Source organism: Salmo trutta, chromosome 35 (genome assembly GCF_901001165.1).
Source record: "Salmo trutta chromosome 35, fSalTru1.1, whole genome shotgun sequence".
In the NCBI taxonomy this organism is placed as follows: domain Eukaryota; kingdom Metazoa; phylum Chordata; class Actinopteri; order Salmoniformes; family Salmonidae; genus Salmo; species Salmo trutta.
Window position 1 is genome coordinate 8324769 of NC_042991.1, and position 21310 is coordinate 8346078.

The 21310-nt window shown below is 42.7% G+C and overlaps 1 protein-coding gene across 1 annotated transcript in view; it reads left to right on the forward strand.

The window, feature by feature from the left end:
- Positions 1-9162: 9162 nt before the first annotated feature.
- Positions 9163-21310, forward strand: part of LOC115174551 (leucine-rich repeat transmembrane protein FLRT2-like) — a 35327-nt gene continuing 23179 nt past the window's right edge. Inside the window, exon 1 of the mRNA XM_029733188.1 lies at positions 9163-9451. The gene's annotated coding sequence lies outside the window, so the exon portion shown is untranslated. The remainder of the gene's footprint in view (positions 9452-21310) is intronic.

Genomic DNA, 21310 nt, shown 5'->3' on the forward strand with positions numbered 1-21310 from the left:
TTGGCCTGGAGTGATAGATGGGCAGCGTTTGGAATTGTTATGACAATTTTGTTGGTTCCATTTCGCCAGACAAGCTCAATCAAGTACTTAAATACTATTTGAACCCAGGTATGCTGTGCATGTTAACATAACACAATGGCTACGTATCAGATGATTCTCTGGCCTCGCTCACACGGAGGAACACATCTAGAACAGGAACGGCCCTAAAGCGATTACAGTACAGGCAGTTTCACACAAACCATGCATTAAAGATTGTTCTTTTTGCAATGTCATTTTTATGAAAGAGAAATGCACAAAGAGGGAATGTGATACTTTATTTGATAATAGCTCCTTAACTCTAGGCAAAGAGGAAAACTACACTTTATAAACTGTAGCCCAGACCTTAAACTCGAGGTCGTACAAAAGCGCAGCATCAATTATTTGGATATGAGAGGTACATTATTCTTGGCGGAGGACGCTGAATCGGTTTGAGGTTCTTAACTACAGTGACACAACAGAGTGAACAACGCAGCACTACTCGTACTTCTAAGACATCCTCATCTTCCTTCTCATGAAAATAGCATCTTTTCTCAGAGAATTCATCATGTTTCATCACACTGGCTCGCACACACACACGCACACGCTCACACACACAAAGACACTGCAAAGAGAAAACTAATATGAGTGACATTCCAGACGCATACAGTATATGCCTTGCGGTCCTGCTGAATTTCCAGGGAGCATGTACTGTCTGTCTGCCGTTAGTGTAATAACCCATAAAAACCTCTCACCACCGCTGGTAAAGACATTTCTAAAGTAAATATGGCTCTGGTTGACACCGCAATGTGTGTGTAGTAGGACCGTTGTCAACATGGCACCGCCTGTCAACGTACTGTAGTCATCCTCAGTGTCGCCACGGCACCACGGTTTATTCTAATCTCTTCTGCAGCTTCGACACAGCGACGAAACGGTGTGACGCGGCGAACAACGTGTCAGTGTGCTACTGTTGGACATGATGAGGCCTGATGTGGACCCCATATGGAGGAAACGTCTGGACCCAGTTTTAGAATGCTAGTTTGTGTGTGTATACTGTGTGCATAGCCACGGGAAGTAGGGGTGCTGAGGGTGCTGCAGCACCCCTTAAAAAAAATTGCGCACTGTGCCTTTCCTACCCCTGTATTCAGGGCTGGTCCCGGCCATTCTGAGACAAAAATAACTAGAATAAAACTAGAATAGTTCCAGTAAGCACAATTATGTTGAAAACACGTCTAAAATATGTATTTTCTAGACGTTGAAGTTGGGTTCAATTTAGGTTCTGAGTAAAAGGTGATAAGACGTATTTTCCGGACGTTGAAATCAGATTCATTTTCAGTTCTGAATGAAAGACCAGCCCAAAAACCAACATCCGTGGACGTGGAAATCAAGGCTGGTCTGGACTGCACCAAGAAAAGACTCTTGGTCCGGACAGAACCAAAAAAAGACGTCCAAAAGATTTCGTCGTCGGTCCGTGCATGTTTACTTGGGTGTTGCCTACCATATCAGCCTGTAATGGAATTTTATGAATGCCCATCTGTGTTAGGCCTACCGTTTGTTAAAAACCTGTTAGTGATCCCTTCCTGTGCCAATCCTGTTAGCGGGATCGATTTGACAACATCCAGTGAAATTGCAGAGCGCCAAATTCAAACAGAAATACAATATTCAATATTCAAGATAACCGAAAATATAAGTGTAAGACATCAAAATAAAGCTTAACGTCTTGTTAATCCAGCAGCAGAGGCAGATTTCAAAAAGGCTTTACGGCGAAAGCAGACCATGCGATTATCTGAAGACAGCACCCCACACATGAAAATCATTTTCAACCAGGCAGGTGGCGACACAAAATTCAGAAGTAACGATATAATAAATGCCTTACCTTTGAAGATCTTCTTCTGTTGGCACTACAAAATGTCCCAGAAACATCACAAATGGTCCTTTTGTTCGATAATGTCCTTCTTTATATCCTCAAAATGTCCATTTATTTGGCGCCTTTGTTTCAGAAATACACCGGTTCCAACTCGCCCAACATGACTACAAAGTATCTAACAAGTTACCTGTAAACTTAGTCCAAACATTTCAAACAACGTTCCTAATCCAACATAAGGTATCCTAAAATGTAAATAATCAATACAATTTAAGATGGAATATACTGTGTTCAATACCGGATAAAAACAACGTGAAGCGCGTTCCAGTTCACGCGCACCAAACAGTAGAATCCATCTGGAGTGACACAAACAAAGAACAGCCGTACTTTTTCATTTCTCAAAAGACAAACATCAACCAATTTCTAAAGACTGTTGACATCTAGTGGAAGCCATAGGAACTGCAACCAGGTTCCTATTAAATAGGGCTTTCAATAGAAAATCAATGGGAAAAACTATGACCTCAATTTTTTTTCCCCTGCCAAATAAGTTATGTTATACTCACAGACATTATTTTAGGGTGTTTTCTATCCAACTCTATCAATTATATGCATATCCTAGCTTCTGGGCCTGAGAAACAGGCAGTTGACTTTGGGCACGCTTTTCATCCGGACGTGAAAATACTGCCCCCTATCCCTAAGAAGTTTTAAACAGGCTGTTGCGTTGGCTTTATTAGTCCTGATTCCTGTAATAAATTTGGCTATTTAATATTTAAATATCAGCTTAATTGGGATAGGGGGCAGTATTTTCACGGCCGGATAAAAAACGTACCCGATTTAATCTGGTTACTACTCCTGCCCAGTAACTAGAATATGCATATAATTAGTAGATTTGGATAGAAAACACTCTAAAGTTTCTAAAACTGTTTGAATGGTGTCTGTGAGTATAACAGAACTCATATGGCAGGCAAAAACCTGAGAAGATTCCATGCAGGAGTGGAAATCTGATTTGTGGAATCACCTTCAACACTTTGCCTATGAAACACACCGTGAGTTTAGCACTTCCTAAGGCTTCCACTAGATGTCAATAGTCTTTACAAAGTGGTTTGAGTCTTCTCCGGTAAAAACTGACCGAACGAGAGGCCTGGAAAGTTGGTCATAGAGAAAGGGCCATTACTACTATGACGCGGGCGCCCGTGGGTACCCTTTCGTTCCGAAACGTTTAGTAAGACAATGCAACTGTCCGCCTTGAATATTATTGAAGCTCTGATTGAAAAAGGCCCTAAAGATTTATGTTATACAACGTTTGACATGTTTGAACGAATGTAAATATATATTTTTTGCACATTCGTGACGACAAGTCCCGCGCGCCTCGTACATTTTGAGTAGCCTTCGGAACGCGCTAACAAGAAGGAGCTATTGGGACATAAATTATTAACTTTTTCGAACAAAACTACATTTGTTGTGGACCTGGGATATCTGGAAGTGCCTTCTGATGAAGATAATCAAAGGTAAGTGAATATTTACAATAGTATATTTGATTTTAGATGACTCCAAGATGGCGCTAACCTGTATCGCCTAGCCTATTTTTCTGAGCATAGCACCTCGTTTATTGCAAAGTGTGATTTCCCAGTAAAGTTATTTTTAAATCTGGCAATGCGGTTGCATTCACGAGATGTTAATCTATAATTCTTTGAATGACAATATTATATTTGACCAATGTTTTCGAATAGTAATTTTGTAAATTGTAGCGCTGATCCACCGGAAGCATTTGAGGGAAAATATTTTCTGAACGTCACGCGCCGATGTAAAATGCTGTTTTTATAAATAAATATGAACTTTATCGAACAAAAAATGCATGTATTGTGTAACATGATGTCCTAGGAGTGTCATCTGATGAAGATTGTCAAAGGTTAGTGCTGCATTTAGCTGTGTTTTGGGTATTTGTGATGCATGCTAGTTGCTTTGAAAATGGCAGTGTGATTATTTTTGGCAGGGTACTCTCCTAACATAATCTAATGTTTTGCTTTTGCTGTAAAGCCTTTTTGAAATCGGACAACGTTGGTCGATTCAGGAGAGGTGTATCTATAAAATGGTGTAAAATAGTCATATGTTTGAGTGAGAAATTGAAGTTATAGCATTTATGAGGTATTTGTATTTCGCGCGACGCGATTCCACTGGCTGTTGACTAGGGTGGCACGCAAACGTCCCAGGTTCCCAGACAGGTTAACCAACTTCATCAGGAGTTATCCAGAGCCTATTTGAAATGTGTTTACACACTGGGAAATGCATGAGTATTTTATTTTTCGGTATGATCAGCTCATCAAAAATATACGGATACAAACTTGAAACCACTGATCATGACAATTTATCCCATGATGTGAAACTCCAGGACAGCAGTTGTAGTAGCCTGATTCTGCATTCCATATTGTCCATTTTACATTGGCCTGTCCTGTTTTTAGGATATATTGTTTGTTAACATGTCAGCACATTTTGTATTTGATAGTGTGCCATTTATATTAGGCTTTTTGATCAGAGAAACCTGCATGATGAAAAAGTGTCTGTCTCATTGCATTGTCATACATTTTATCTCCAGACTTTAGGCTAACGAAAAAGCTACATACTCTTTCTTCCATATACTATATGATTTATGAGTGATAATTTTTTGGACGGAACGTTGGTGGAGTGTGGCAGCGATGCGTCTCTCCAACAGCTTGTCCGCTGGGAATGGACAAGCAAAATATTTTGCGCCTCTGCCTTTGACAATAAGGGCACTGCTTATCACAGGGTGGCATCAGAGAAATTGTCATAGTTTTTCAGCAGAATTCTGTGAGATTTTCTGTGTTGTTGGAGATGCGTCTTGGTCAGTTTAGCTCTGAAAATGGCGCTATCATCAATCTGCCGCCATAGGCGGTCGCCTAATCCTGCCGAATGAGTGATTCCTGTATTAGCAGACCAATATAGCCCTCTGCAGCACGGGAAACATTTTTTGCTTCACAAAAGCAGTTCACTGGGCCATTACTACTCCCCCCATTCCCATCACCCCCACCCGCAAAGATCTTCCCGCGGCTATGTATGTGTGTGTGTATGTTTGTATGTGTGTTTGTTTGCATGTGTGCATTCAGACTAAGGTGGGGGGGGTAGTGTTAAATTGATGAGGGATAGGACTTAGGCATGGGTGTTGCGTGCTGACTAGAGAATCAGGAGGGTTTTCTTTTTCAGTAGCGTGCCACAAACAAGTTTACGTTGTATCCATTCCATATGGTTCGTCCAGGAAACAGCCTTTATTAATACCATTAAGAGCACGTCAAAGAGTGACTTATGGGCCAATGGGAGAGAATGTGAAGGTACATTGTCCAGGCAGATCGCTCAAGAATTGCTTCGAAATTGGACATCTGCCTATCTCATGAGCCGCTAGGGGCAACAGTCAGAGCTATTACCATCAAGTAGGCTTGGGTTTTGCTGGGGCTTTATGGATGGGTGTGGCAGATGAGCATAATTCCATGAATCTGAATCAGAAGGTTGTGTGTTCAATCCCAGTGGTAGACACAATTTTTATTTTTTTTAATATTATTTAACACTATCCCAAACCTTCACGCTTACCTTAAACGTTCTTAATGAGTGCCTAAACGTCATGTTTTAAACCTATCCAAACCCTTAACCTTCAAAATTTGACATTTGGAGAAACGTCTAATTCTGCAGTGAGACTGTGAGAGGTTGTTGACATTGTTGGTGACGTTTAACAAATAAAAGAGGTAGTAAAAAAAAAAGATGGAAAGAAAAACATTCTCAGGGGGCCCCGTTGGCTTTCGTACGAAGACCATATGCCTCCTCGGCCTGTCAAGAGAGAATCGAAACGGCGGTGGGCCCCTTTGCGGTTCGTACGAAGACCAAATGCCTCCTCAGCATAGCAGGGAGACGGTGGCCATGTTAGCGGCCATGTGTCCAGGTGTTGTCTTTTAATTGGCATTTCCGCAAGTAATACAGAATTTCATTTGCTCTTGCTTTTAAAGTGCTTTCATGCTGTCTCCAAAATGATGTAATTAGCCAGGCATCCCGGGCAGGGTAGCAGCAGCCTCGACCCTGCTTGCATTGGTGGAGAGGTGCGCACACACGCATGCACATGTGCACACACACACACTCTCTTCACTTAAAGGTTGTGGGCTCCCGGCGAGAGGCCAGTGTCGGGGGTTTCCAGGAATATGTTTTCATTTAAGACTCAAAACACCATAAAGAGAGGTAGTAGTTTGCACAATAAACGTACACTTTCATTTCATTTTGAGCCCTTCCACTGCGGTTTCAGCTGGTGGCTTATGTTTGTAATGTATAAGAGAGCTGGGGGGCGGTGTATAAAACAAACGTTTGATAATTTGAGGTTATGGAATTCCCTTTGATGTGTGCAGTGGGGTTTGTTTCTAGTTGTTGGACAGAGATAGGGAATGTGTTTGTTTACCCAACATCAAACCTTTGCTGCTTCCTATAAACCAAGACAAAACACTTTTGTGTTCATCCCAGTTTAATAATTATATTTTAAACACCTTTAGTGTAAGCAATTTAAACGGGAATCAGGCCCACAACATGTTTACAACTTCTCACCATAGCAACCTGCTATATCTAATCTTAGTTAGTTTGAAAGCTCTCTCTCTCTCACCCTTCTAATCAAGATTCAGGAAGGAGATTGGTCTCCAATGACTTATATGCTAATGACCTGAGAGTAAATATACAGGGATGTTATTATTTAGGGGGGGGGGGGGGGAGAGAGAACATTTTAAAAGTTATTTTCCTGTTTATGTAGTGTGGATGCCTAGGGGACATGACCAGAGCCAAGTGTTAGTATGCTGGGCGTGTCGGGACGTGTAACACTGACCTGACTCATTTGGCTGAGACAGATCAGGTGATTCACCAGAGGATTAAACTCAACCTCAAGTTCAACCTGTCAGGCTGTGACAAGGAATTAACATAGAACACAAGCTACATTAGATCAACACATAGGTAGGTACAAAAATGGGAGCCACTAGAAACTGACTCAAAACTAAGTTGATACTCAAGCTAAGGTTTTTAGCATCAAAATGATATTCTGAGAAACAGACAGTTAAAATATGACAGCAATTAGACAAACATGGATTAAAAAGTAAGAAGAAATTTTAAGTGAAAAAATAAAAAAGGTTTTATAACTTTAAAAAAAATATTTTTTCATACCTGGCAGTGTTTTTAAATGTTAGACCTCCCCTGTGCCTGTCAGAATTCCAGGAGCAGCAGCATCGCCAAAGAACACAAAAACAAGCTGTTTGCTATCACCGCATTCCCATGGGATCGGACCCACCAGGGTGTGCCCATCCCACAGAAACTTACATTCATCTGCACAAACATACACATACACACTGCACGCCACACACACACACACACACACAGAGAGACACACACACTTCCATCCCGTAATGAGGTGGGTGTTTACAGTCCCAAAAGGCCTCAGAAAGGAGGCTATCAGTGCGAGCGATTAGCCAGTCCCGCTCTTGAATCAGCCACAAGAGAAAAAGGGATTAAGATTCCTGAGATGTGGGATGTGGGGCCTGCAGTGTTCATTCACACACTTCCTCTCCCTAATACAGACCACACGTTCCCAGAGGCTCTGAAGCAACGCTGATCTGGCAGTTCGAAGCTGCAACAGCAACAGCAGGCAAGGAGAGTAAACAAAGCCCTGAAAAAGAAACAAATAAATGCTCCAGCTCCCTATTACCTGCCCAGTGAGTTATGCGTGTGTTGGAACTGATATGGGATGATGATTTAGTTCATATAAGTTTTTTAAGAAACCAGTTTGTTCCTTTCCTAATTGGCAAGTTTTTGTATGGATTTTGCCTGAGGAAAAAATGACTAACACCAACAATCTCACACCTCTGTCCTCTCTCCTCAGGTGGAACGGAGGAACATAACAGAAATATAGAAATCATCTAGTCAGACAGGAGAGGCCCCAGTTCCAACAAAGCAGGCGCCTGTCATTTCCCCCCTCGAGCATTAGACAGTAAAACACACACCTCGGCTGCTGTCTCTGTTCAAAGCAAAGCACAGAGCCTGTGCAGTTTCTGAGCGAGGGGTAAATCGACAGTGGGTTTGTGGCATGTGAAGGAGTGCTAATTGCGCTCTGTCCTCATGTTCATAGCCTACAGCTCTCAATCCACCTGGGCGCTCCTCTAGCCCTGCAGCATGTCTGACTCCTGACCCCTATAAGGAACTGTACGTTATGGATGACCCTCCCTTCAGTAAAATATATTTTTACCCAACCCTCCCTGCACACACAAAAAAAACAAGTGACCCTCCCCTATACCCAAAATAATAATTCAATCATAATGTGGATAGCCGATAACATGTCTACCATTTACCCTCACTCTTAGGACAGGTCAGAGCCTTAGGTATGCACTTTTAGAAGCTGTTCTTCTTCCTGTCAGCATTACATTTGTAACGTAGCAATTTTGATAGTGCACAGGGCTGTGGGCTAGAAGGTTGTGGGTTTCGAAGACCGCCGCGGACAAGAGTAGGGTGGAAAGATCTTCTTTATCAGAGAAAAAATATATAATTCAAGCAATTCTACGTAATTTTACATGAGTAGGTTGATGATTATTGGGATGAATCTTGTCCTGGAGACAGAACTGAGCAATTTCTGCTTGATGGGCCCACTGAAAAGCTAAAATTATCTGAACATGTACTTCGTATAGCCTATAGCCTATAGTATAACTATAGGCTTTGTATCATTTTATTGAGACCACAGGCACAAGGTACACCTGATATTGCGCAACCAGCAGAGAATCAGCGATGAGGGGCAGAATGGGCAATTTAGAAATTTCATCGATTACAAATTACATGACCCTCTCCTAGACTAGATAAAAAAAATACTAAACCCTTCCTCTGATTGAAATTGGAAAAACATGTCCCTCCCCCATTTTTCTCTGGGTCCCAGTTCCAGAAATGTCGAACAGTCCCTAACTCCTCTTTTTTTCTCAGCGATTCTCTTGGAACTCCCCCCCCCCCCCATCATTCCCCTGATAACTCCCCCAGGTGCCCTCTGGTGCCCTCTGACCTCTCCATCGCCTTTGCCTCTCTGTGAACCTGCTCTCACATTCCTCCAAGACACCCCAGCCCTGAAACATGAGACCACGGTGAGCTCATCGCCACTCTCAGGAGTTAGAGGAGTTAAACAACATAACAAAAAAAGACAACCATTGTTGGATGGGTTCGAACTGGTTGTGTGTGTCGGTGTGTGAAGGTTGAGGCTGCTCAGGGGTTAAGTTACATACACTCCTCACGCAAGAGGAGGAAGCGAAACGACTGCCGGCGTCCTGCTCTGTCTCTCTCTCTCTCTCTCTTTCAGCTCTTTCTCGCCTCTCTGACTGGTGCCTGTAGTTTCCTCCCGACACACGTCTGCCGCCTGCTACATGCTGCCCGACAGACGCTGCGCTCTTTAAAGATAACGAGCCCTCACTACCCTGCCGTCCGGGAGCTGTCCTGGGATGCGTGTGTAACTCCGGGAGGTCGCCGCTCTCTCTCTGACCCTGATCTGACCACCAGCTGCCTCAAAAAACGGTAAGAGCCCCTCTTCTAATGAGTGTCTGACAACATGTGAGAGAAAGTAACAGCAGAGAGAGTGTGAGAGAGAGAGAGAGCGTGAGAGACTAACAACACCCCACGGCACTTAAAGCAAAGCTCCAAACTCAAACTCCCTGGATCTTTGTGATTCAGGCTGAGATAGCTAGGAGAGCAGTGAAGACACACTTAATCGGTGCAATCATAATTAAACCAATCAGTGCGTCTGCATAAAGAGGAAGAGTTTGAGCGAAGGAAGAACGTACTCCCAAAAGGGAGCCACTGGATCTGAATACAAGGAAGCTATTTCTAAAATGTAAATGGTGCTATTAGATACAGTAGTCTATGCATTTTTAAGGCATTGGCCATTGGCCACAACCCTAACCCTTTCCAGTTCACTGACTGTTGTGCAGTTTGAGCTATGTATTTTTGGCCAATGAAACTTGTTAATGTAGTGTTTACTAGGATAATTCCCTTGTGAAACGTTTCAGAAAGATTGTGATGCGTTCAGACAGAGCAAACCTAGAACGACTTATGGTATTTTTTATAGCCTGATAAAGTAGGGTATTATTCTGGGTAGCTGAGAAAGATAGGCTCTTAGGAGTAGCCTGGAAATTGTGAAGATAATAGTACATCTTAAAAGCTGGTACACACTTTTGATATCTTGTTTAAAATATTTTTGAATCACTTTCCAAATGAATATTATAAAATATTTGGTGAATATTTGGTGAGGCGTACTTATCAGTGAGAGGTGTTGTTCATTTAATGGGCTTTTATCTGTTGCATTTGACATGATCTGACTGCTGTATACTCTTACGTTAAAATCGAAATGATCAAGAAAAACATTTAGACGCATTAGCCCAACCGTGGAAGAGCTCTGGTTGTGAATTCATTAAAGATCAGCGGCTTTTTAAAAAAGGATAAAGAGGTTATGATTTGATTTTAGATATGTTCTTTTCACACTGTTTGCACTGAGGTTTCTCATACAGTACTTTCCTTTATCTCTATGTCAGTTTTAATTTCAGTGAAAAAGCAGGAACTCATAAGGCCCTTGCCAAAACTGCAGTTTGATTATTGAACCATTATTAAACAAACCCCACAATATTTTTTGTAATACTACCATGTAAAATGGTATTTTCCCTACCTTCAATTAACACATTCCTCAGAAACCGGGAACCCTATTCACAAACTATTTAATCATGATGTAACTATGACATCAGAACAACATATTGCTACGTGCTACGTGATAGGAGCATCAGGTTTGCTAACAGGTTTGATACCACTACAAAGAACAGTTACACGTCTCCACTTAGAATATGTCATACCAACCCTCGCTTTAGGTGCCTCGGGAGTGCATGACCTAAATCTCCATTAGTGTCTTGAGTCAGATGACCGTCGGGAAACTCAGTCATGAATCAAGCATTGTCTAGAGCAGCAACTTGGCCTCAGGGCACAGCCCAGAAATGCGGGGAGGGAGGCCAGGGAGAGCAGAGCATACATGGTAAACTGAGAGCCAGGGATAAAGTAAGAACCGTACTGAGTTATAACCTACTGCCTTCAACCCTCACCTTCTTCTGGGCATCAGAAAAAGAGGGAGAGAGAAATGACCTCCCGCAGATGAAAGAAAAATAGAACCAAATACCAGCGGGCAATGTCATTAGTGCTAAAGGAATGGATAATGTGTAATTGACCTAAAAAGTCTATATGTGGAAAAACATACTGTACTAGAATTTGTGAGCTAACCTTTTCTTGGAACTTGATGACAGATGAATATAAATAAAATACAAATGTTGTGTGTCTGAGTAATTGTAAAAGTAGGATCCTAAAATAGTGCATGAGCATAGTACAATATATCAAATAATTTGATTATTTACATTTTTACCATCAGCCACATTTAATTAGTTCCCACTGGGCACATTTACATTTTACATTTTAGTCATTTAGCAGAGCGACTTACAGTAGTGAATGCATACATTTCATACTTTTTTATTTATTTATTTATTTTTTCGTACACAGACAGGGCACAGACATCAGTTCAATAGCTAGTTTTGATTTACATTTGGTTGAGTTGTCAACTAATGTGAATTCAACGTGAAATCAACAAAAAATGTCACGTGTCATTGGATTTAGGTTAAAAGTTGGGTGAAAAAAAGACAAAACTCCCATATGTTGATGACTTTCTTCAAATCCAATCGGTTTTCCACATTGATTTAATATCATTACATTTCATTTTTTGGTTGGAATGACATGGAAACGTCTTTGATTCCACCAGTTTTTGCCCACTGGGTTGTTTCAAAATTGAGCCCAATACCAGATTCAAAAATAGGAATTTTGTTTATTTAGACGTCAATGATTTTTATTTACTTATAGGATTTTTAAAACATATTTTTATGTACTATAAAAAAAATGAAGATGAATCTATAAAAACACAAAAGCATTATTTTATCTGATTCTAACCCACTTTCAGATTAATCACAGAAAATGTTTTAGCCTTCTCGTGATAACTGCGCTGTGTGCGTCCTCTCTTGGCTGGAGCATGGATATCCAGAGAGCAAAGTAGTTTGTGACTGACTGAATTCTGAGACTCATTTTATGGGCTGTGAGCAGCAAGGCTGGACGGGCCATTGTTGTTTGTTTTGGAACGTTCAGAAGGCGGCCAAGAGAGCACTCCGGAGCTCCGAGCTGCCAGCAGCCAAGGCTTCCCGCGCAGTCTCTCTCTCTCTCTCTCTCTCTCTCTCGTTCTCTTTCTTTCACTCTTCTCTCGCTCTCTCTCACTCTTTACTCTCTCTCTCTCTCTCTGTCTCTCGCTCAGTCTCTGTATTTTCTTCTCTGTCCAGCCACCGTCACAGTGGACTCATTTAACAGGCATCACGTCTCTGACCACTGACCACCGACTCCCCCTTCATACCTTAGTGCCTCTTCCACTCTCAATCAGACACTAAACCATCAGTCATTATTCATGTTGCTGTTGCAACATCTATTCCATTCCATATCATTCATCGTGAATATAGTCTGAATTCATTGCGGTTTAATCAACAAATACATTAGCACATATCCAAGATAAACTTTGTGGACTTTGTGCAAGCCTAGACATTTGGTTGTTCACTTGCCCAGGGCTTGTAATGTAAAGGCATGCTCATCCAAGCTCTGCTACCTGCCCTCCTCTGGTTTCAGTCTGTCGGCTGCGTTCAGATTGCAATAGCAGGCTCAGTTGACGACCTGGCTGCGACAGTGCTGCCTGGCAGGCAGATCTCTTATCCCTGTGGCCCGTGATGTGTGTGTGTGTGTGTGTGTGTGTGTGTGTGTGTGTGTGCGCGTGTGCGTGTGTGCGCGTGTGCATGAGCGTGTGTGCGTGCGCGCGTATGTATTGCTTTGGCAGTAGCCCAACAGAGGGCTGTAGGCCTGGGCAGCAGTGTGATCACCTCTCTGCTTTTTATCAGCCAGAGGGAGAAAGTACTGTCCCCTCTCCCTGCCTGTCTTCCAGCAGCCAGTAATACCAGCCAAGCCACTCACATTTTCACATGACCCACAGACCTGGCCTGGAGCAAAGCAAGGCTAAACTATCATATCCCACGACACACCTTATTTTTGACTGGCATGAAAAATTGACAGCCCTCCAGCTAAACATCTGAGAGAAAGCTTTTGACACACCACCTTATCTCAGGGTTAAAAATCAGGTCCACAAAACTTGTTGACTGGCTGGCCTCATTCATATTCTGTCACTGTGAGAAACAGAGGTGTTCAAACGTAATAAGTCAGCTGGTACACACGTTTGATATCTTGTTTAAATAATTTTGAATCACTTTCCCAAAAAATCTAAAATATTTGGTGAGGCGTAGCAATTATTCACTTCTACTTATCAGTGAGAGGTGTTGTTAATTTAATGGGCTTTTATCTGTTGCATTTGACATGATCTGACTGCTGTATACTCCTACATTAAAATCGAAATTATCAAGAAAAACATTTAGACGCATTAGCCCAACCGTGGAAGAGCTCTAGTTGTGAATTCATTAAAGATCAGCTGCTTTTCAAAAAAGGATAAAAAGAGGTCATTTTAGACACCTTCTTTTTACACCACGTTTGAAAAATTGACAGCCCTCCAGCTCAACATCTGAGAGAAAGCTTTAGACAAGCCAACTTATCTCAGGCTTAAAAAACAGGTCTACAAAACTTGTTGACTGGCTGGCCTCATTCATATTCTGTCAGAGCTGTTCAAACTTAATGAGTCAGATGTATTTTTTTTGCTCCGAGAACGGAGAGAAAGTGCATGTGTTTGAATAATCCACATCAAACGAGGCGCTATGTCAGGGGAGGGTTACGCATATATTTTCCTAGTTATTCCCATCCAACACCAGTAAGCAGGACAGGAGCAGCGATGAGAGGAAGAGGTATTGTTTTGATCAGGCAGTAGGAGAGGCAGCCAGGACCAGGATGTTGTTTTCCTGCATGGGGCTGCTAGGACATATGGAGGATATTAGGCTCTGTTATTTTTCTCTCTCAGCCTGACACTGCAGCCCTAGTGAAACATGACTCAGGATGAATGGGTCTTTTAGTCCAGGGTCTGTCTTCCCACACATTGTACTGGGATTTTAAAAAAAGAAACACACGCATGAACGCGCTCAGAAACCCACACGCACGCACGCACGTGCGCACACACACGCGCGCGCGCGCACACACACACACACACACACACACACACACACACACACACACACACACACACACACACACACACACACACACACACACAGAGCTATCAGATACCTCACGCTGACCCAGCTCTGCCTCTCTCCCCTCCCCAATCCTTTTTTGGTGGTTTCTCTTCCCATAATGTTATCCCTGATAGAAGAGAAGAAGAAAAAACATCCTTCTGTCTGAATACAGATAAACAAGACATTGACTGACTGTGGTTATCTATATTCCTAAAGTAGGCTACCATCCCGAATCGGCTAGTTGGACTCAATGAAACAAAATGCAGCCACTAGGGGGCCTTCAACCATTTTGTTATGAACTGAATCAGAAAAAGTGGAATACACAAGGTGTAATTTCGAAAATCTCTTGTGCATCAGCAGTTTTCCATTTGTTATGTCAGTCACTCAGTTAGCCCATGTCAGCAGTGCTCTGCTATATGCAGAGGGGGGCCCCAATACACAGAGGGGGCCTATACGCAGAAGGGGCCTATACGCAGAAGGCGCTCCCAATCCAAATCACACTTAGGGCCCCAAACGGGCTAGAGGCGGCACTGGTTTAGGCCCAGAAGGGCCCAATTTACCCTTAGGGCCCATATTCAGAGCCCCTTTGTTTTGATTCTGTCTGAATCGCTGCGGGTTGGACCTCCTTATTAGATTCTGTCTACGTTTCCACTTGCGGTGCAGACAAGCCTCTGACAGCCTTTATCCAGTGACATCTGAGCCCAACAGCGCTGGGGCTCACTTTTATTCTGCCATTATGAGGGCAGAGGGCTCCTAATGCATATCGCTAATGCCACCTGGAGTTCGAGTAAACAGGGCTGACTGCCACACAGTGGGGCTCCAACGCCACGGCAACGACCCACCGTTTAAACTCAAACAAACTGCAGCCAACCAATCAGAGGGAGTGTCTCAGCCTTGGGCTGACCAGGGTGATTTTAGCCAGTGAGAGTTATAGAGACATATTTAATGGGCTTACTCGCATCTCTCTTGGAGGGTGCAGCAGATCAGGGCTGTCATTTGCTGGAATGTTCTTGTTGCTGGGAGGGTTTTTTGCTGTATCGTGTGATGAAGTAGTTAGACGACACATGTCAAGGTTCATCTATCCCTGTGTGTGTGTGTGTGTGTGTTTGTGTGTGTGTTTGTGTGCGCGTGCTTGTGCTTGTGTTTGTGTGAATGTGTGTATGTCTGTGTGTATGCTCAGTCAGACAGTACAGAGACCTGTAGTCCTGAAAGCTGTATCATGTCCATTAATTCAGCTCATTCGAGGTGGGATCGGATGGCCTTCCCAGAATCCCCCAGGGACCCCGGCGTTTCTCTTTGAGGGTGCCTCGTCGTCCCCACATGATACAGGATTCAATTTCAAACCCCTCAGCATATCGCCCAGCAATTGCTTTCTGCTACAATTTATTATGGCACATTAAAAGATTCCAAGAAGTGAGTGAGTTTGTGTTGGCACTAAAACAACGGCGGTCAGTTACATCTCCTTCACACTCAACGTAGCTAGAAGAGTCACCCTTTTTTGTTTCTGCTGAGCTCTAGCTGTTGCAACATCAAGCCCCTAAAAAAATCTGTCTGTTGCCACTTTTCCATAACAATATCAAAGAAGAGGAGATGGCTGTGGGCCCATTGGTTGACCTGGTCCCCTGGGGCATATAGGCTTACCGGCTCAGAATATGCACTGAGCAGCATCAAAGCCCAGAGCGCTAAGGCTGATAGCTTGTGGTGACATTGCACTGTGGGACTGAGGCAGTCTCGGCCACCATTACACGTATACCCTGGATCAGCCAGTTATAATCAATTTTCCACCCAAGATGTCTCCCTGCCTCCCACATGTTGTTGAAGCATATGGCCCATTGAAGCGAGAGGAAAGACAGACAGAGGGAAAAATAAGTCCAGTGGCACTGCTGAAAAAATACAGACAGACAGACAGACACTAGCCTACAGGAAAAGTGCACTAAACTGAAGAAGAAAAAAAACGCTACATAAAGGCAAGAAACGGAAGCAGTTTTTACTACGAACTTTTCGAGCAAAAGCAGTGAATTCCTACTGGGTTAAAACTTAGTTATCCTCTTACTGTGTAAAGCCACATCATTATCTGCTAAACCCTTCTCTCATCTCCGTACAACCACAGACTATGAATTTCAACACTGCTTCTATTGTAGCTATTTTCAGAACATAGTACTGTATCAATTCAAGATTTCTTATCGGTGGGTCTTTGCAAGTCGACAGGACATTCCTGGGCGCGTCTGTTTTTGTGCCGCGCTATTTCAAATGCACTCATGAGTGGAATTTGTTTTGCTTCAGTTGAATGTTGCAAGTCAAATGCCATGGAACGAATGCCTTTAAAAGACGCTCATCCTGGGTGTGGTACGTCAATGAAAAGAAATGCGACTTTGTGTGTTTGTGCATCTCTGTAATATGGCTTGTGTTTGTGGATGCACTCCCACATGTGTGTGTGTGTGTATGTGCATGCTGATGTGCCTACCTGTGCACGTGTGTGTGTGTGTGTGTGTGCAGGCATGCCAGTGTGTGTGTGTGTGTGTGTGTGTGTGTGTGTGTGTGTGTGTGTGTGTGTGTGTGTGTGTGTGTGTGTGTGTGTGTGTGTGTGTGTCTTGACATCTATATGTAAAAGCCCATTACCCAGACAGGGGAATATGTCTGTACATGGAGACAATAGGGGTCAAGTGTTCTCCTTTTACACAGAGCAAACGCTCACTCAGGGAGAGGAGATGAAGTGTTGGCCCTGAGAAAATAGTCCCCCAGTGTCTACTGTCTATATAGGCTACTATACCAAACCTGTCACTGGAACCAGATTAGAAACTGATGAACCTCCACTGAAAAATTATGAAGCTTGAAATGCCCATTGAATAAATGTATAATGCATTTTTAATCGATATTCTTCAAGAATCAATGGGTATATATAATTTGTTTAAATTATCAAAAATGTGCCTTTGACCATCCCCCTTTGTCATTTAAAAAAAGAAATTATCCCCCTTTTATAAAAAACAGTATCTCTAGAATTGTAAAAGTATTAGGATGGTAGGAAAGTTTTACTGTAGATATACAGTATCTGCCTGTACATTAATTTACTTGATTAATAAACAATAAAAGGATTTAAGCAATCTAGACACACTACACAGAGAGACGTCTGAATCCAAATTAGACTGAAACTCCACATACTATATAAAACAAATATAGTTGACATTTCCCTTATAACTAAGGAAATACAACAACAAAAAAGCATATACAAAACTATCTAGCCCGTAACTAAGGACAAAAGTGTTATTTTTTAAATTCTTGAACTAGGAACAAGAAACATTACTTTCTCAAGAAAACGATTATGAAGTTTGGATGTTATTCAACAAACACACCACTAATTACTCCATCAATTAAAACCATTAACATCTTTAAGTCCATTAGCATTTTTGACACTACACATTTAAGTGCTCATTACTCGTGCTTTAGGTTAGCGTGAGCAAATGTACCAGTACACTGGAGTATACATGGTAGTGTGTTTTTCTTCTCCGACGCATCCACCACCAACACCACCACAGTTTTTTCTCTGCAGATGTTCACGGCAAAAAAAAAAGAAGCTATATCAACAACCTGAACATTCTCCTGCTGTCACAACAGAAATCTCCATAATGAGATATAATAAGCTTTAAGGTTTTGGCCGAGTACGCCACATATTTTTCAGTTACAGACTCGCATTAACTCTCTCCATCTGCTAACACTCATAGAGTACAGCGAGCAGCTCGGTTTTCCTTCCATTCTCCAGTATTCTACTATGGCCTGGTGGAGAGTAGGGAGAGTTATGTGGCTGTTGATGAGTTATGCTGAGTTAGAGCTCTGGAGTTAGAGGCCTTGGGCAGAGCGGCCTTGGACCCTGTTCCGTTGGAAGACTATCAGAGTGCACAGTCATTAGAAATCCCTCATTTTCACTCCACTGTGTAAAAGCCAGAGTGGCATCCGCCTCAATAAGCCCAGCGAAAAGAATCACCTCCGATGGAGGAAATTGGCTGTGGGTAAAGAGGGAGAGTTTGAGGGTGAAGTTATTCTTTGGCATTCATCGGCTCTGGCTGGCTCGGTAAACAACGATAGGGAAGAATCAAGTCAGGCTTTTTTTCCAGTAAGTACTCTGTGTATTAAGGAGGTGACAAGTAGCTTTCATAAAATCCCTTAATGACCACAGAAAGGATCCCTGTTTAAATGTATATTTTCATTCATCAGGTCCTATGCTATGGCACTATTCTATAGGCCTACTGTGTATCCGCGCCTGAAGCCATACTTTACTATAAAAATATATGAAAATTACTGTAAACGGCTGAATGACAGCTATATCAAACTAAGTGTAATTGTTGTGTTGTTTCAAAAGCTGATTGTCTAGTTACAGGAAATGCTTTTATTAATCCAATGGCTTTGTCGTTTTTTACAACTTCTTTATCTGGTAAGAAAGACAGGTTTTGTTTGCATTCAGAATGTATCTTGTCGTTAATAATAATTATAGTCTCAGATGAAACCAGAGAAAACAGATGGAAACACTGCTGATTGATCTTAGTTAAGTGAATTCCCGTTCACCTGATACAGTATAACGCCTCCATCGCTTTGGCTAGTCATAAATGAGTCATTATCAAAACAAATCAAATTGAATGAACTAATCCAGTAGATGATTTCATGGTCTTCCCGAGGGCGTTTCTGGCAAAAGAATGTATTCTCCATCAACATGCCTTGAGACACTGATCAGCTCGTGACACAGAAGGTCAATTATGTGCTTTAACCCTTAATAGACCAATGAACTACTTGTGAAAGGGAACCTGATCCTGGATCTATCAACTTCTAGGTGTAGAATTACTGTATTATGTTAGCTTCAACAGAGCCAATACTATAGGCTCTCATTGTTGAGTTAAACTGAACAAGTGAGTAATGGAGCAGTTGGCCTTTGTTCTACTTGGGGGGGGGGGGGTGACAGATGAGGTAGGGAGGGTAGGGGTAGATGTTTGGCTACACAGAGCAGGAAAAAAAACGCTGCTGCGTTGACAAGAGCGAAAGGGTGTAATTGCTGCCTGGGAAGGGGAAGTGTGAGAGAGGGAGAGCAAGGAATTACCTGACACTCGGTGTGTGTGCGTGTGCGTGTGCGTGTGTGTGTGTGTGTGTGTGTGTGTGTGTGTGTGTGTGCGTGCATGTGTGCCTGACACTAGCCTGTTTGTAATTAAATGCTGTCAGTGGGCCGGATAGGTCGGAGTGCGTTGAGAGATTAGTAGGCTCAACTGGGCACGCTCAGTGGCGGTACTGTTTGCTCTACCTCACCCTGTCTTGTATCCAGTATAGAAGCCAAGAAAAACTCCAGCAAGAGAAGTGACAGGTCTCTCCTCCTCCCTATCATCATTGTGATCTCTCTCTCTCCCCCCACCTCTCCCTATTCTTGGCATAGTTCAGCTTGTCTATCTATGAGGGGCTTGGATTCCTCTCTGTAAGAGTAATAACAATGACTTTCTGACTGTGTTACTGAAGTGCTGTGATGAATGCTGGGGAGTTGAAAACACTACTTTCTCTGACACCTGCAGGCAGTGGTGTGTGTGTGTGTGTGTGTGTGTGTGTCGGTTTGTGCGTGCATGTGTGTGTCTTTGCACTCATCTGTGTGTGTGTGTGTGTGTGTGTGTGTGTGTGTGTGTGTGTGTGTGTGTGTGTGTGCGCGTGCATGTGAATGAGTGATTACCTGTGTGCACGTATGTGTGTATGCGTGCCTGCGTTTACGAGCTTATGACCCATACCCAAACTGACACAATTCAGTTGGCCATACTTCCTTTCCACGTAATCTCGTTCCTCTACTGGTCGGATGAGCATAGGGTTTCATAACGCGTGAGTGCTATCTCGACAGAGATAGCACTCACCTGAAACAATGTTTCAGCATAAAGGGCTCCATTTATAAACAATGTTTCAGGTGATAATAAAACATTGAGTTACTTTTCCCTCAACTTCTTTCTCTTAGTTTCTAGCAAGTCAAGCTAGTTTACACAGAGCAGCTAACGATAGCTAACTAACTAAAAGCTAGGCTCGGTTGAAGATGGTGTAGCTACACCTCATAAACAAATGTCATTACCATCACAATAAACTTTTCCGAATTAAAACGTGAGGCTACAGTCATATAATATAATTGGCTTAACATCCAATGTTGTACTCATGCGTGTGTATGTGTTTGCATGTACAGACAGCATGAAGGGCTCCATTTATAAGTTATTCTTGTTAGCCAATCAGTTGAACTGGACCGAAGCCAACTCTCAAGTCCTGAGGTGGGTTTTCTAACACAACCCCTGTGCTACACGACAGTTTCCGTTCCCCCACAAAGTCCAGACATGCACAGATAGCTAGAGAGGAACGCACATGTGCTAACACTCTCCTTCCAAAAGATACATTTAAGAGGACATTGTTTGAACCTACATCTCTCTGGCAAACCGCCTCCCCCACAAAATATCTCTAAAACACTTCCATGTGCACGTCTAGAGCATTCCCCCGTCCTGACTACCAATCCCAGGCTTTTCACCTCAAAGTCACTGGACACCCAGGAGAAAACAGATACTCATGAGAAATACCTGCTCACTCTAATTGGGGAAAGAGGGATACATTCAACTGACATGTGTCTTCTGCATTGAACCCAATCCCTCTGAATCAGAGAGGTGCGGGGAGCTGCCTTAATCAACATCCACATCATTGGTGCCCGGGGAACAGTGGGTTAACTGCCTTGCTCAGGGCAGAATGACAGATTTGTACCTTGTCAACTCAGGGATTCAATCCAGCAACCTTTCGGTTCCTGGCCCAACGCTCCTACCCGCCATGCTACCTGCCATAACAGTTTTAAATAACGCAGGGGGAATTTTTGACATGCCTCACACGTGTTGACTATTGTTTTTATTTTCTCAGGGAAACAGAGCCAAGGTTGTTTTATTACAGTCATAATCTCACACGGGAGACATATCCGTGTGTTAAGGGGACTTAAGATGCTTTAACAACCGTTGTTGGGCAGGACACACCTCAATGTGAATTAAAAGTGTTGGTACTAAGATCGTGGGGAGAACAAAGCGGTTTACTGTTTGTGGGAATGCCACCTCACCGTTTCGCGGACGCAAACCTACCAACCTGCGGTTTAAATGAGTTTGTTTTAGTTCTTTTT